Source organism: Dipodomys spectabilis, unplaced genomic scaffold, assembly GCF_019054845.1.
Source record: "Dipodomys spectabilis isolate Male_0828 unplaced genomic scaffold, ASM1905484v1 ptg001120l, whole genome shotgun sequence".
In the NCBI taxonomy this organism is placed as follows: domain Eukaryota; kingdom Metazoa; phylum Chordata; class Mammalia; order Rodentia; family Heteromyidae; genus Dipodomys; species Dipodomys spectabilis.
In genome coordinates, this window is record NW_024871797.1 from 7105 (window position 1) to 20377 (window position 13273).

The following is a 13273-nucleotide window of genomic DNA, read 5'->3' on the forward strand; positions in this document are numbered from 1 at the left end:
AGGAACTGTGGGCTCCAGCTCACACCACTTCAACCCATCGATATAGAAATCACAGGTCTGTCCAAGAACATCAGCAAGACTAATAAGTGGCTCTCAGCACTCCTCCTTGATACTTACAAGGCTGTGATGTGAAGATCATGGTCAAAGTCACCCTAAGCAGGAAAGTCCTTGAGACCCCTGACAAACTTCAGTGCCAACAAAGCCAGAAGTCCTGTTGCTTCAGTGTGGAGGGTGAGCCTAGTGCAAAAACATCTCACAGACTGTGCCCAGATCCTGAGTTCAAGGTCCAGGACTGGCAACAAACAGACATACACAACTATCTGTGCAGCCATCCAACTAAAGCAGGTCACCCTCTTGTCCCCAATTGAATTGGACAGAGTTCCATCGGAAATGGCTGGAGGACCCGCTGTCATCTTGACTCTGCCCATGCTGCTGACATCACAGGATTCCGGCCACACCCCCATTCTTTCATGTTTCTTTCTGATTAATGGGATACAAGAATGGTGGCCCCACCCACATTCCAGGCTTTCCAGTAGCACCTAGATTCCCTCTGTTAGTTTACACCACTACCAGCCGTTGAGGAAGGTAGAAGTGGCTGAGTGATGAGCAAAAGACTTGATGTGACTTTGGAGCATAGTAGGAAATTGATGTGCCACCCCACCTCCCAGCCCCGTCCCTACCTTCCCGAGGTGGTGCCAGGTTTCAATCCTCAGACAATAGTGCCCTGCCAGCTGGCCTAAAGCCCCAAACAGGTCTCTGCCCCTTGTCCTCTGCTCTGGGCCCATGTATCCATAATGCTGCCGCCATTGCTGCTTGGCCCACCTGGAGCAGAAACCAACAGATTCTCCCAGCAGCACTGGTGAGTGGCTTCCCCAACACCACCCCCACCCAGGTCAGACACCCCTCTGCAGGCACCATGACCCCCTGCTCTCCCTGGCTCTGAGGAACCACCTTTCTGTCGGGCATTTCTGAAATAGAGACTCAATATATGCTCAGGCTGGGCTGGATCACAGTCCTCCTATCTTTAACAGGTAGGTCCTCTGTAGTTGGGATGTTAGACATGTAGAGCCATGCTCATTTTTCAGTTTAGATAGATTATCCCAAACTCTTAGTCCACAGTAGCCAATTCTTGGCCACAGGCGAAGCTCTGGGTAGGGCCTCAACCATCAGACCTCAGCCTCCTCACAGGAGAGTGTGAGGAAACAATAGATTTATACAGAGGGATCTCTAGAGCATGGCTAGGCACAGAGGGAGAAGCCTTCAGTTAAGGTTGTTGGCAATTCTGTGAGCATATGACAGGAAGATACTGGAAAGGGCTCAGGTGGGGCCAGTTATTAATCTTGCAACAGGTGGGTATTATGAAAGAAAACATGGCTCTCTTTCATCATTAAACTATCCCCGTAAGACAGGGGATCCTTCACTCTGTTGAGTTTTCCAGGTGGGGAAATCAAGGAACAGAGAAGCCAGGTGACCTACTTATAACCTCAATTCACAGGAAGCTCAGCCTGACTTCTCTACCATGCTCCCTAGGACAATGGGTGCTATTCAGTCCATTTCTTGTGGTGGGAAGTCCACTTATTGGCAGACGTGGGGCTTGACCTCTAGGCCTGGGCTCAGTCCCCAAGCTCCTCAGCTCAAGGCTACCACTTGAGCCCACAGCACCACTTCCAGTTCTCAGGTGGTTCTTTGGAGATAAGAGTCTCACAGTTATTCCTGACCGGGATGGCTATGAACCATGATCCTCCTATCTCAGCCTCCTGTGTAGTTAGGATTAGAATTCTGAGCCACCAGCACCTGACTTAAGTGTAATTCTGACTTTCTTTCTCTCTCTCTCTCTCACAGGAACTGGTTGAATGGGTGCAGGAGGAGGTGGACCAGCGTCCCCATGTGGCTGGAACGCAAGGTGGCCCTCTCATTCTGGAAGTAGTCTGTGGGTCAGGGAAAAAAAAATTTTTGGTTAGTAAATGCAAAATAAAGAACACATACTTGGAATATATAATTGCATTCTGACACCTGACAATAGTCCCTTATTCATGTACTTTGTTTTATTAGGATATTGTGTTGAAAAAAGTTTTGTTCATTAGGTCACAGCAATTAATGCCAGGAATGTTCTTAGATGTCAGGTGAATATTAATTCTGGTAATTCAAAGATTCCAGGATTTTGTGTGGTCACTGCTAATCACAAAGAGAAGGGTAGTCTAAGTGAGATTTGGAAATCTTTTTGGTCAATCATGACACCAAAGGCAGAGACTAATGAACAATTGTGACAGAAAAGAAGAAATAACTCCAGATGGAAGGAATAAATGATAGTAACTAAGGTGTAGCAGAAAGTGTTCTAGAGAACCATTTTTGGTTATTGAAAAACTAGTTATCAACTAGGCTTATTCCTCATTGCCTTTAGAATTCTAAATCTCTTAGGCTAGTTCTTAATCTCTGTGTGATAAACGTATCTCCTTCTATGCTGTTTTTTCATACCTTATCCCTTTTCTTTCTAAAAATCTGTCTTTCTATATTTCTCTATGAACATTTCCTGATACTAAATACACCTATACAGATGGCAGAGGATGCTAATGTAAGGGTCCCAAAGCTCATGAGTCATTAATGTAACAACATGGAAAAGGAGGACCTATTTATTGCTACCTCAATTTTTCTGAAAATCTGCATTGGCATCATTTTGTTCAAATTTCCATTCTTTGGCTACATAGTGTCATTCAGTGCACATAAATGCAAATATGAGCCAGGTCCTGGTGGTTCATGACTGTAATCCTAGCTACTCAGGAGGTTGAGATCAGAGGATTGTGGTTCAAAGCCTGGAAAGTCCACCAGAAACCCAGAACTGGTGCTTTAGCTAAAGTGGTAGATCGCTCAACTCGAGATGAAGAGCTTAGGGACAGCACCCAGGATCAGAGTTCAAGCCCCACGACCAACAAAAAAAGCGAAATATGACTTTAAGTTTCCCCCAAAGGAACGTCAAGATCAATTAACTTCCCAAGCAGAAAAAATAATTCCAAAATTATTCAGTGCACCTACTTTTGCTGAGTTACTTAAGTTATGGCTTTTTTCCTGGACATAGTCTTTTATTTTAAAAATTGTCAAATATTAGGTTCACAGTAAACTTCATCTAATATTTCTTGTTTCAAACGCAATGTCTATACAGTTGATGCTACTTAGCTGTCTTACAATCTTAGTTCAAAGCCAACCCAGGCAGGAGAGTTGGTCAAATTCTTATCCGTAATTAAACAACAAAAAACAGAAGTGGAGTTTTGGCTCAAGCAGTAGTGTACTAGCTTTGGGGACAGGTGGGCAGGAAAGACAACTGTTCAGGATCAGGATCAGGATCAGAACCAGCACAATCCAAACAAACAAGCAAACAAAAAAACCCCAAATATTTCTTTGGGACCCTCCTTAAAGGAGCACTAGTCTGAGAAGAGGCACTTTTGCTTATCATAGTCACTGGATCCTGCTTTTTTGGAATCCTTATTGCTCAGGAGAACTCAGGACTAGACTAGAGGAATTGATAACTGTCTCCTGCAAAAAAGAGAATCATCTCAGGGGTGAAATATCCATACATAAGACATTTTAAAACCTCCATGCCTTTGTTTCTTTGCTGTAGAACACTTTTAAAACAACATTATTTCCTTTTGTTCTATGCTGGCCTTCAAATGGCACATTATTTCTTTTTGTAATACTCTCACCTAGAAGTTTACAGAAAAGTTTTATATGAGTATAGAACACACTCGAAAAAGTCAGGGACAGAGTTTCCTTCAAGCCTTGGGATTCTTTTCTTGTACAGTAAAAAGGAAAGCACAAGTTAACATGAACTTTGTCATTCCTCTGTGTTCATTTCCCCTCCTGGGAGTTTCCACATCCAATAGCTGTTATGTCCAGTAACAAACGATGGTGCTGCCTGAGGTATGATGAATGTTCTGGGTTTGCTGAAATAACACAAGGACACTTTTGGACCTGAGGTAACACATGTTTCAAAGACAACTTAGTAAAGAGAAAATACGAAATTTATGTTGCTTATAAATATTTTATCAATGACTACATTGAGTACAAACTTTGTAAGTTCTCTGTAAATTAAGGCGAATTTTAAATAGGAAGAAGGTTCTCAGTCATTCTTTTTGTGTGTGTATGTGCTGCGCATTATTTCCCAAGTGTACATGCATTAACAGTAAGGGAAACCATAGCAATAATAGGAGAAAGAGAAGTTCTGTGTTTAAGTATAAGGGTTCAATATACTATAAAAAGACTCTACAAATAAGACAACATTGAAACAATAAAGCCAATTCCAGTGTGTAGATTTATGGGAGTGATATAGAGAAAGCATTACTCCTACATGAAACACGAATTATGAGGGCACTCCCTTTCTAAATCATGCTTGCTAATCAAGCAACTTTATAGAAAGAAGAATGGAAGTATAATTCTGCTTCCAAAAAAAGTCAGACATAAGAGCATGGACATAACAGGGAAAAAAGTCCATCTTGAGAGAGTAGGGAATATACTAGCAATGAACTGGTGGCTAAGATGACATTTCTTTTTCTTTCCTTTACTTATATATTTTTTTGTTGGTCGTGGTCTTGGCACTTGAACTCTCGGCCTGGGCACTGTCCCTCTGCTATTCCACTCAAGGCTAATGTTCTACCACTTGAGCCACAGTGCCACTTCCACTTTTCTTGCAGTTAATTGGAGAGAAGTGTCTCTGGGATTTTCCTACCTGGGCTGGCTTTGAACCCCAATCCTCAGATCTCACCGCCACCCAGCTTAGGATCACATTTCTAACTCTACACTCAGTATATGTAATGTGTATGTTCATCTATCTTTATATGAATTCTGGAGTTAAAAATCTGGGCTACAGCTTAGACTTTACACTCAAAAAAATGTTTCTAGTTCAAAATTTGATTCTACTGGATAAATAAAACCTACGAATATAAAGGAGCCTGGGAAGTTCAGTTTACATCCAGCCTGGGCAGAAGAGTTTTTGAGACACTATCTATAATTAACCTGCCAAAAGCTGGATTGGAAGAATGGCTCAGGTCATGGAATACCAGTCATTGATAAATAAGATTGATAAATAAGAGCTTGAGGCTTTTGCATGCATACATACAAACATAATCATAAACACAGAGGCACTTAAATGCACACACACAAATGCACAAATGATACAACTCTCAGAATATGTAGAAAATTTAGAAAGCAATAGAAAATATATCCTGAGTAAGACTAGAATCAAGTGATAATTTTTAACTTAGAAAATCCTCAAGTGAACTTTCTTCAAAAAAGTTTGAGAATATTACATAGGTAAACTTGAGATAGTAAGAGAGTCAAGTAATCAATAGTAAAGGGATTGGATCCATGGAGGAATGAATCGGAGACCCCGCAGGTGTATTTGAAAATGTTCAAATCCTGTGTCAAATGTTAGAAAATCTTTGAAAATAGTACATGAAGAGTCTGAGAAGTCTAGTGGATAATATCACTGGAGAAGTTCAGAATTGCTAGTCTGTGTCTAGATTAAATAAACCATGAAAATATGGCAGGGCAATGTGATACAAGGCTAGAATTCTAACATTCAGACTGACAGGAGATTAGAGAGTGGAATTACATAGTGATACCTTCCCTGGACTAGGTAGTATAATTTTGTCTTAATAAAACAAACCAAACAAGAAAGGAATACACAGTTGGAAGTTTGGGCTAATTTTGTCACTATGTTTTGAGAAGTTAAGTTTCCTATTACAATGCAACTCATATATAATCCTCAGGTGTGTTTCAAATGCTGTCTGCATTACAGAACATTTCTAGATGTAAAATGGCTCTTGATTCCCATCCACAATTCTCTTATCATAATTCTGTTGGATTCCAAAGAATTGATGAAGGATTACAAAAGCTTAAGCCCAGAGAAAAAGCAAAGTTCGTCTAATGTATGTCTTTATAGATATTGCTAAATTAGAATTTAGATTTAAAATAAATGTTTTGGTTTTGTTTTTAATTACATATTCTATAAGATACTACAAAATTCTTTTTAAGTAGAGGGTTTAATTGACAAATTCACAAATGATTCTTGCATTCTACTTGCCTAGAATATTCTTTTAAGAGAGTTATTATTAGAACTTAGTTAATAGATAATTCCAACAGTTCATGTATAAAATGATAATGTGAATAATATAGACAGAGTTGCGAACAAAAAGATGATGTTAATTTATAAATTTAGAAAACAGCAATTTTTGAGGCTTTGATATAACATAGTATGAAGAGAATAATTGTATGACATCTTCTTTTTTCTACCTGTATGTAACACAGGAAGCAGTTTCCTAAATTATGTGCCTCTGTATACAATGAGAAAATTGCTAGGTTTGGGTTTGTTTTTATTTTTGTTTTATTGATTTGTCATAGGGCTTGAACTCTGGGCCTGGACACTGTCTCTGAGCCTGTTTATGCTCAAGGCTCGTGCCCTACCACTTCAACATCAGTGCCACTTATGTCTGGCTTTTTTGAAAAGTTTCTTGGAAATAAGAATCTAGGGAACCTTCCTCCCTGGGTGGGCTCTGAACTGAAATCTTCCGATCTTAGCATCCTAAATATCTATGATAGTTAAAAAGCATAAATATAAATAATATTTGCAAGATGTTCTGATCTCAAGAATACCAGTGGGGAAAAATGATGTAACCCAGTTTATTGTGGTGTTCTTTCCAGAACACGAAGTGCATCACATTAGCAGAGGTGTAGTATTTTTTCACAATAGAGATAAGCTATTTGTGATGTGAATTAAAGGAATTTTGAGGTGTACCCTACAAGTTGGAAACTGTTGGGCTAGGATGAATTTATGGCATAAGTCTTTGGATTGATGGTCAAAGAAATAATAACTTTCACTGATAAAAAATTGCTTACTCTTGAAGAATTAATTATTACAGGTGAATCATAGTTTTATCTTCTACCAGAATGTGGCTACTTTTCTGTTGATTTCTCAATCTGTAACACCCCACTGGAAACTGCATCTATTGCAGAATTTCATAACATGCCAACAGGAATGGAATGTTCAGAATTTGAAAATGAGTAGTTATCAGTCATAGGAATTTTGAAGAATACATATATTCTCTCCTCTTAACAACTTATTTACTTTTTAAAGTTATGGGTTTCCATAGAATTAAACTGTTTTTGATTTGAGTATGAGAAAGTACTAAATTTGTTCTTTTTTCAAAATATTGTCAAGTATATTGTGAAATTATTGTCTAGTTGGATTCAAGTTGTTTGTCCTCTGATTAAAAATGGGTAATTAATTCAAATTAGATGCAAAATAGTATTAATTTTTAAAAAGTTACTACATAAAGAATAATATCTACTATACCAATACAGTGAAATTTTTTCATGCAACTTATTTTTTTTTATGCAACTTATTTTTTAAATTAATTTTATTGTCAAAGTGATGTACAGTGGGATTACAGTAATTGTAAGGAAATTAATACATAACTTTTAAAAGGTGTTACCCACTCCTTCATTTTTCTCACAGTTTTCCTTCACCTCAATACTCCTCACAAGTTGTAATGTACATTTCCAACATATTGTCTTGTGAGTAATGCTATTGCATTGGCTTGCCCTTTGTCCTTTGTCTCGCCATTTTGTTGTTCCTCTTCCCTTCCCTAATTAAGGTAAATGTATACCCAATACAGAGGGTACCAAAATCAAATACAGCTGGGGACAAACCATAGGGGAAAAAAATCAAAGAAAATAGAAATCACATAGTACATTAAAAACACAAACCGCAAATAAAAATCTGTTTCCATATCTTGGAGTTCATTTTGCTCAGCATCAGCTTATATAGTCATATATATGCATAACAAAGCCACTGGAAAATAATAGTTTCATGGACACTATATCATGAAGACAGCATGTTAACAGTTTTTTATGGTAAAGGTGGAATAACGATTGGCAAATTTGTGATTCTGATAAAGGAATTTCAAAAGAATTTTAAAATTATGCCAGGTAAATTTTAATCGTTCAAACTTTTTAAACAACTTAGCCTATTAAGAAAACTTAAAATTGCCTGGGAAAATAGGCTTTCATGCAAATTAATCCATGGAGACTTAGTTGAGAGGGAGCAATGTTGGTGAAGATGGCTCATTTTCACAATAAACAAACAAACCTCAGAAACCTTGCTATAAATCCTGTAGGTTCCCTTGAGAATTATCCTTACCCAGGACATATACTCTCACTGTGTGAAACAGGGTTGTAGTGGAATTTAAATTCAAATTTCTTTACAAAAGACATCAAAATTTGTGAATTGACCTTTAATTACCAAACAGAAATTCTCTGAAAAAATAATTTGGGTCAAAATATTTAGGGAGAAATTGCCCTCCACAATGAAAGAAGGTATTGGGTATACACTTTTCTGTTTATAATACTTTACACAATGTCTTTGCATGTGAAGCACTGAAACAAAGAAAAAATCTGATTGGATACCTCAAACCAATGATTTCACATTTCTAAGTAGCTCACAAAATATAATATCCTTATTAACATGAGATAGTAAAGACTTCTCTTATTACATTAGCCAAAAAGTTTTGGAATCAGAAAAGAATTGAGCAAATTGAAAAGGTAAGATAAGGTGTTCTTAGAAGCCCTAGCTAAAGCGTATTGGCTTCAGCTGTAGAAGGATTCCAAAACATTTTGATATAGATTTTGTTAATATTTTTGCTACCTAAAGTGATTTTACAGAGTCTATTTGGCTCACTACACTGCAGAACAAATTGAATGAAGACATGAACATAAATTCCACATCCAAATAAAAGAGTTTAAAAAGAGAAGCCATATACTTCTTCAGCTTCACTAGACTTGAAGCCAAGGAGGTGTGATTAATTGGAAATCAAGCAAGAACTATGAGGAGGACGTAGAAGTAGAACAAAGAAGTATTGTCTGTTGTAACAGACACTGTCATACAAGGTATGGGTGATTTAACTCTATTTTTCTCAATATATCTTGTTGAGCAAATGCAAGACCAAGAGAAAATAATCTATTGAAATAATTTAGGATAGAATAACTTTGTTCCTGATATGTTATCTAAGGAGAGACTTACGAGAGAAGATTAAAGTGGATTATACTTCCTCTAAGCATCTTGTTAGCAAAATATATCTTTGAGGTTAGAAGTGATTGAACCAAAAAGTGGAGGAGTAATTATCTTGTGGCCCTTTAGACACAAGAAGACTTTCAAGGTAAAAGAAAAAAAGTATAGCTAAATATTTGTGATCAGAGCTTCTTGGACTGATTTTATGGAGACAAAGTTTACATTAGAGTTTGTCCTCATTAAGATAGATGTTGGGTTTTCTTAGCAACCAAATGCAAGGGTGAAGTTTAATGGACTCTCTTAGATAACTAAACAGCATGGTAGAAAAAAATGGCAAATAATATTTAGTAAATTAGTTTGGCTAATTACTTTGCCAGAACAAAGAATGAAAGACATAATTCAAAAACACTTGACTTAAAAGTATGAAGAAAGAGTACTGAAGAGAGATGAGAGAAAACATAGAGGACTCTTCTATCTCAAGTGGAGTAATGGGTTCTTGATCTTGTTTCTTCTATTCTATCTTCACAAGCTATCAAGTGTGGCTGAGGACTGGAGTATCCATTGCAGACAAACAGAACTCACAGAAGAAAATATCTGCAGCAGATGTTGGTGTTTCTTAACCTTAGACAATCTATTTAAATCTGTTCAAAATTCTCTGCTACCCCAAACTGCCCACTTTGAACAACTTTGTTTGCTTTTCCCAAGACTACCCTTCATTAACTAATTAAAATCTTCTCCAAGATTTATTTCAGATTTACCACTTCCTTTATCACATATGTACATTGAGTATTCTAACTGTACTTGTCCGTTGTTCCATTTTTCATTCATTCTATGGATTTCCTCTCTGGTTTCAACTTCCTGATAGTCATTCTGTTAAACTCTCTGTTAATACTTTGAAAGGTTTATATACATTCCATGGAGTTTCAATCCTGCTTATACTTGAACTGATGTCAGTTTATATTTCGATAATTCATTCATCTGAAATAACAATTTGCAAGACTGGAGACGTGAAGCCCCTAGACATTATTTTATTCTCATCCATTTGGAAGATTAATCTTTAGTCAACAAGAAAGATTAAAAATGGCTTAGAATATATTCCTAACTAACAAATTTTATAAATGGCGTTGTAATAGGGCTTGTGATTATTTTATTTTACATGGGATAATATTTTTTACTACCTATAAGTTTTGGGAAAAGAAGAAAACTACGATTTACTACTATAGAGGAATATGATAGAAACAAGACAGATTTTATGTTTGTCACATCTCTGATGAGTACCCTTATTCATGACTTTAAGTCATATTTCTTAGTATGTTAAACAGCTAGGGAAAACATAAAACAACATATGATAAGGCAACTATTTGTGACTTTTTAAAATGTACCTTATTAAGTGATGAAATTTACTTTATTAGCTAGTGTTTGGGTTTGAATTATGGGAGGTTGATCTATTTAACACATTCCTGGAAGGCACCTACTGAACAACACAAATGGTGGGTGGTACTATTTCTACAATTTTATGAATGGTTGAACCTGTTTCGCATTAGTGATGGGTAAATATATCAACTCTTTTGTAACTTGCACCCTAATCTTGAAAAGTTTGTAATGTCACTAATTATCATTGACTTGTCAACTGTTATTTTGGTGAATGTGATTTTAAAAGATTATTTGAAAAGGAATCTGTTTTCAGGAGATTAAATATAGGTTATCATTTGTTAGTGAATGATAACATTTTTATACTACAGAACCAAGTTTTACTGAATTACCAGTATTTTGAAGCATTAACGATTTTCTCAATTAATGTTTTTGTGAATTATATTTGACCTGTAAGTCAAGTTTTCCTAGCCTTGGTAGACCAATTATGGATCTATCGTTCTAGGAACTATTTTTTTGGCCTACTTATGCTGGACTGAAATCTTTCAGTAATTATTAGGAGAGGGGTATTAAAAATAATGTGTGACATTTGTGATCTTGTTCACTCATATGTGCTGGTCATTTGTAAATTGAAAATTTGTATTACTGTACTTTTTTTCAAATTTTGTGATCTCATCTTTCATTTTAAGTTGCCTTGCATTTCACATTTGCTTACTGCTAAGGATTGAGATGGATTTTCAATTACTTTCTGTTGGCATGTTGCATGGGCCTACTTGAGAAGTCTTGCCCTTGTTACTTGATGATGGGGATAACTGAAACCTGGGATCCTAGGACCCATGTGTCCTGCAGAAGAATAATAAGTTTTAGACATCATATCAGCAAAATTTGGGTATAATCAGTAGGAATGCTTCAGAAATGTGTAGAAAAATATTTTGGAACCTGTGAGTTAAAATAATAAACAGAGCAGGAGTGTAAATTCTGTTATAGATTAGAGGAAAACAATTTTTTTTAACTATGTGAATTCTGAAGACCAAGAACACTTACAATGTTTATACCGAAGACATTGCATTGATACTTTTCATATACTAATATATATTCTTTTTTTTTTTTTGGTTGGCCGTGGGGCTTGAACTCTGGGCCTGGGCGCTGTCCCTCAGCTATTCAGCTCAAGGCTAGCGCTCTACCACTTGAGCTACAGCGCTACTTCTGGTTTTCTAGTGGTTTATTGGACATAGGAGTCTCACGGTCTCTCCTGCCCAGGCTGGCTTTGAACCGTGATCCTCAGATCTCAGCCTCCTGAGTAGCTAGGATTATAGGCGTGAGCCACCAGCGCCCGGTCATATATTAATATATATTCTAAACACAATTATTTATATTCCAATCTATTTATTGTAATATATATCTATTTATTTGTCAAATTATCAATTAATTCTAGTAAGCTTCACTGTGTGAAATAAAATATCAGCACGTATAAATATAAAATATATAACTATATATAATATAAGAAAAAGGCACATGTTTTGCAATGTTCTGTTGTGGTTAGGGTATCAAAGGCAACTGTGTTTTAAAGTATTATTCCATTATTTCTACCTCAGTGTTTGGTAGAGTTGGACCTAAAGCTTTACCATTTGTAGATTTACAGCCTAGAGGCAAGAGGAAACACTGTGATTAAACCATTACCAATTTAAGGCCTAATATCAAGGAGAAACATATAGACTTCTCTTGTACCTATGAAAATATTTGGTGAAAGAAAGGCAGTAGTGTAAATTCCTGCCTTGTTGGATGGTATCCTGGCCAGGACATTAGGTAATCATGCATATGAATTTATTTTCACTTTCTTGTCTTTAGCTACTTTTAAAATGTTAGGTATAACAAACAATTATATTTTGATAAAATACCTTCTAGTCTAAACGATTCTGTCTTAACTGTTCATTTCTCTATAATCCCTCTTAACTAAGATTAGTTTTGTTCCAAAAAGGAAATCTATGCTGTCAGGGTAAGATATTCTGGTTGGTCTGTTGCTACATGGAAGAAGAGTGAAGGGTCAGGTAGACATTTGTGCCAGTAAGACCTCATTTATGAAATTTTAAGCTGCAGAAGTTTAGAAGTAGCTCTTAAGCAAGGCTTATTTTGAATCCATTAGCTCCACAAAGCTAACTCAGTTGATAAATAAGTACTTGAAAAGCCATCACCTTTGGATCTAGCTATAAAGGATTCAAACTATGATCAAATTTAATTGAAAAAGACTTAAAATAGTCATTGACAAAAAAAAATTGCAAATGTGAGCAATTGACCAAACAATGTAAGTTTTCCAATATACACAGAATTTTAGAGAATTAAGATCAATAGCATTTTGGGAACAATAAGTTTTCCTGGTTACAAACAGTCAACCAAGGATATATGCCTTTATAAAGACTGCATCATTAACTATGTAAATTTACAGGATATGACATGCTTCAGCAGCACGTTTACCCAAATTACAACAATATAGAAATTAACATGGCACTTGTACAAGGATGATATGAAAATTTGTGAAGTATGCCATATTTTTCATTCTTCAGATGCAAGAAATGAAAAACAGTTATTAAAAATGATTACAAAAATAAAAATGTAACAATACATGTAATTAATTGAACTAAAAGTTAGTTTGACATCAGTGTATTAAATCCTCACCTTAGAAAGGCCTTTACATAGCATAATCTTTACAAAACGTTTGAAATTAGATAACATCGTCATTTTATTACAAAGAAATAACATACTATAAGGACCTAGGAAAAAAAGGAATGTTAAACTGTTTCTATATGGAATGCTATCTGAAATAACACATTTAAAAATGAACCTATATAT

General features: G+C 36.1%; 1 pseudogene; it reads left to right on the forward strand.

Moving 5' to 3' along the window:
* The first annotated feature begins 12877 nt into the window (after positions 1-12877).
* On the forward strand, positions 12878-12977 carry LOC122102963 (annotated as a pseudogene).
* Positions 12978-13273: the final 296 nt, after the last annotated feature.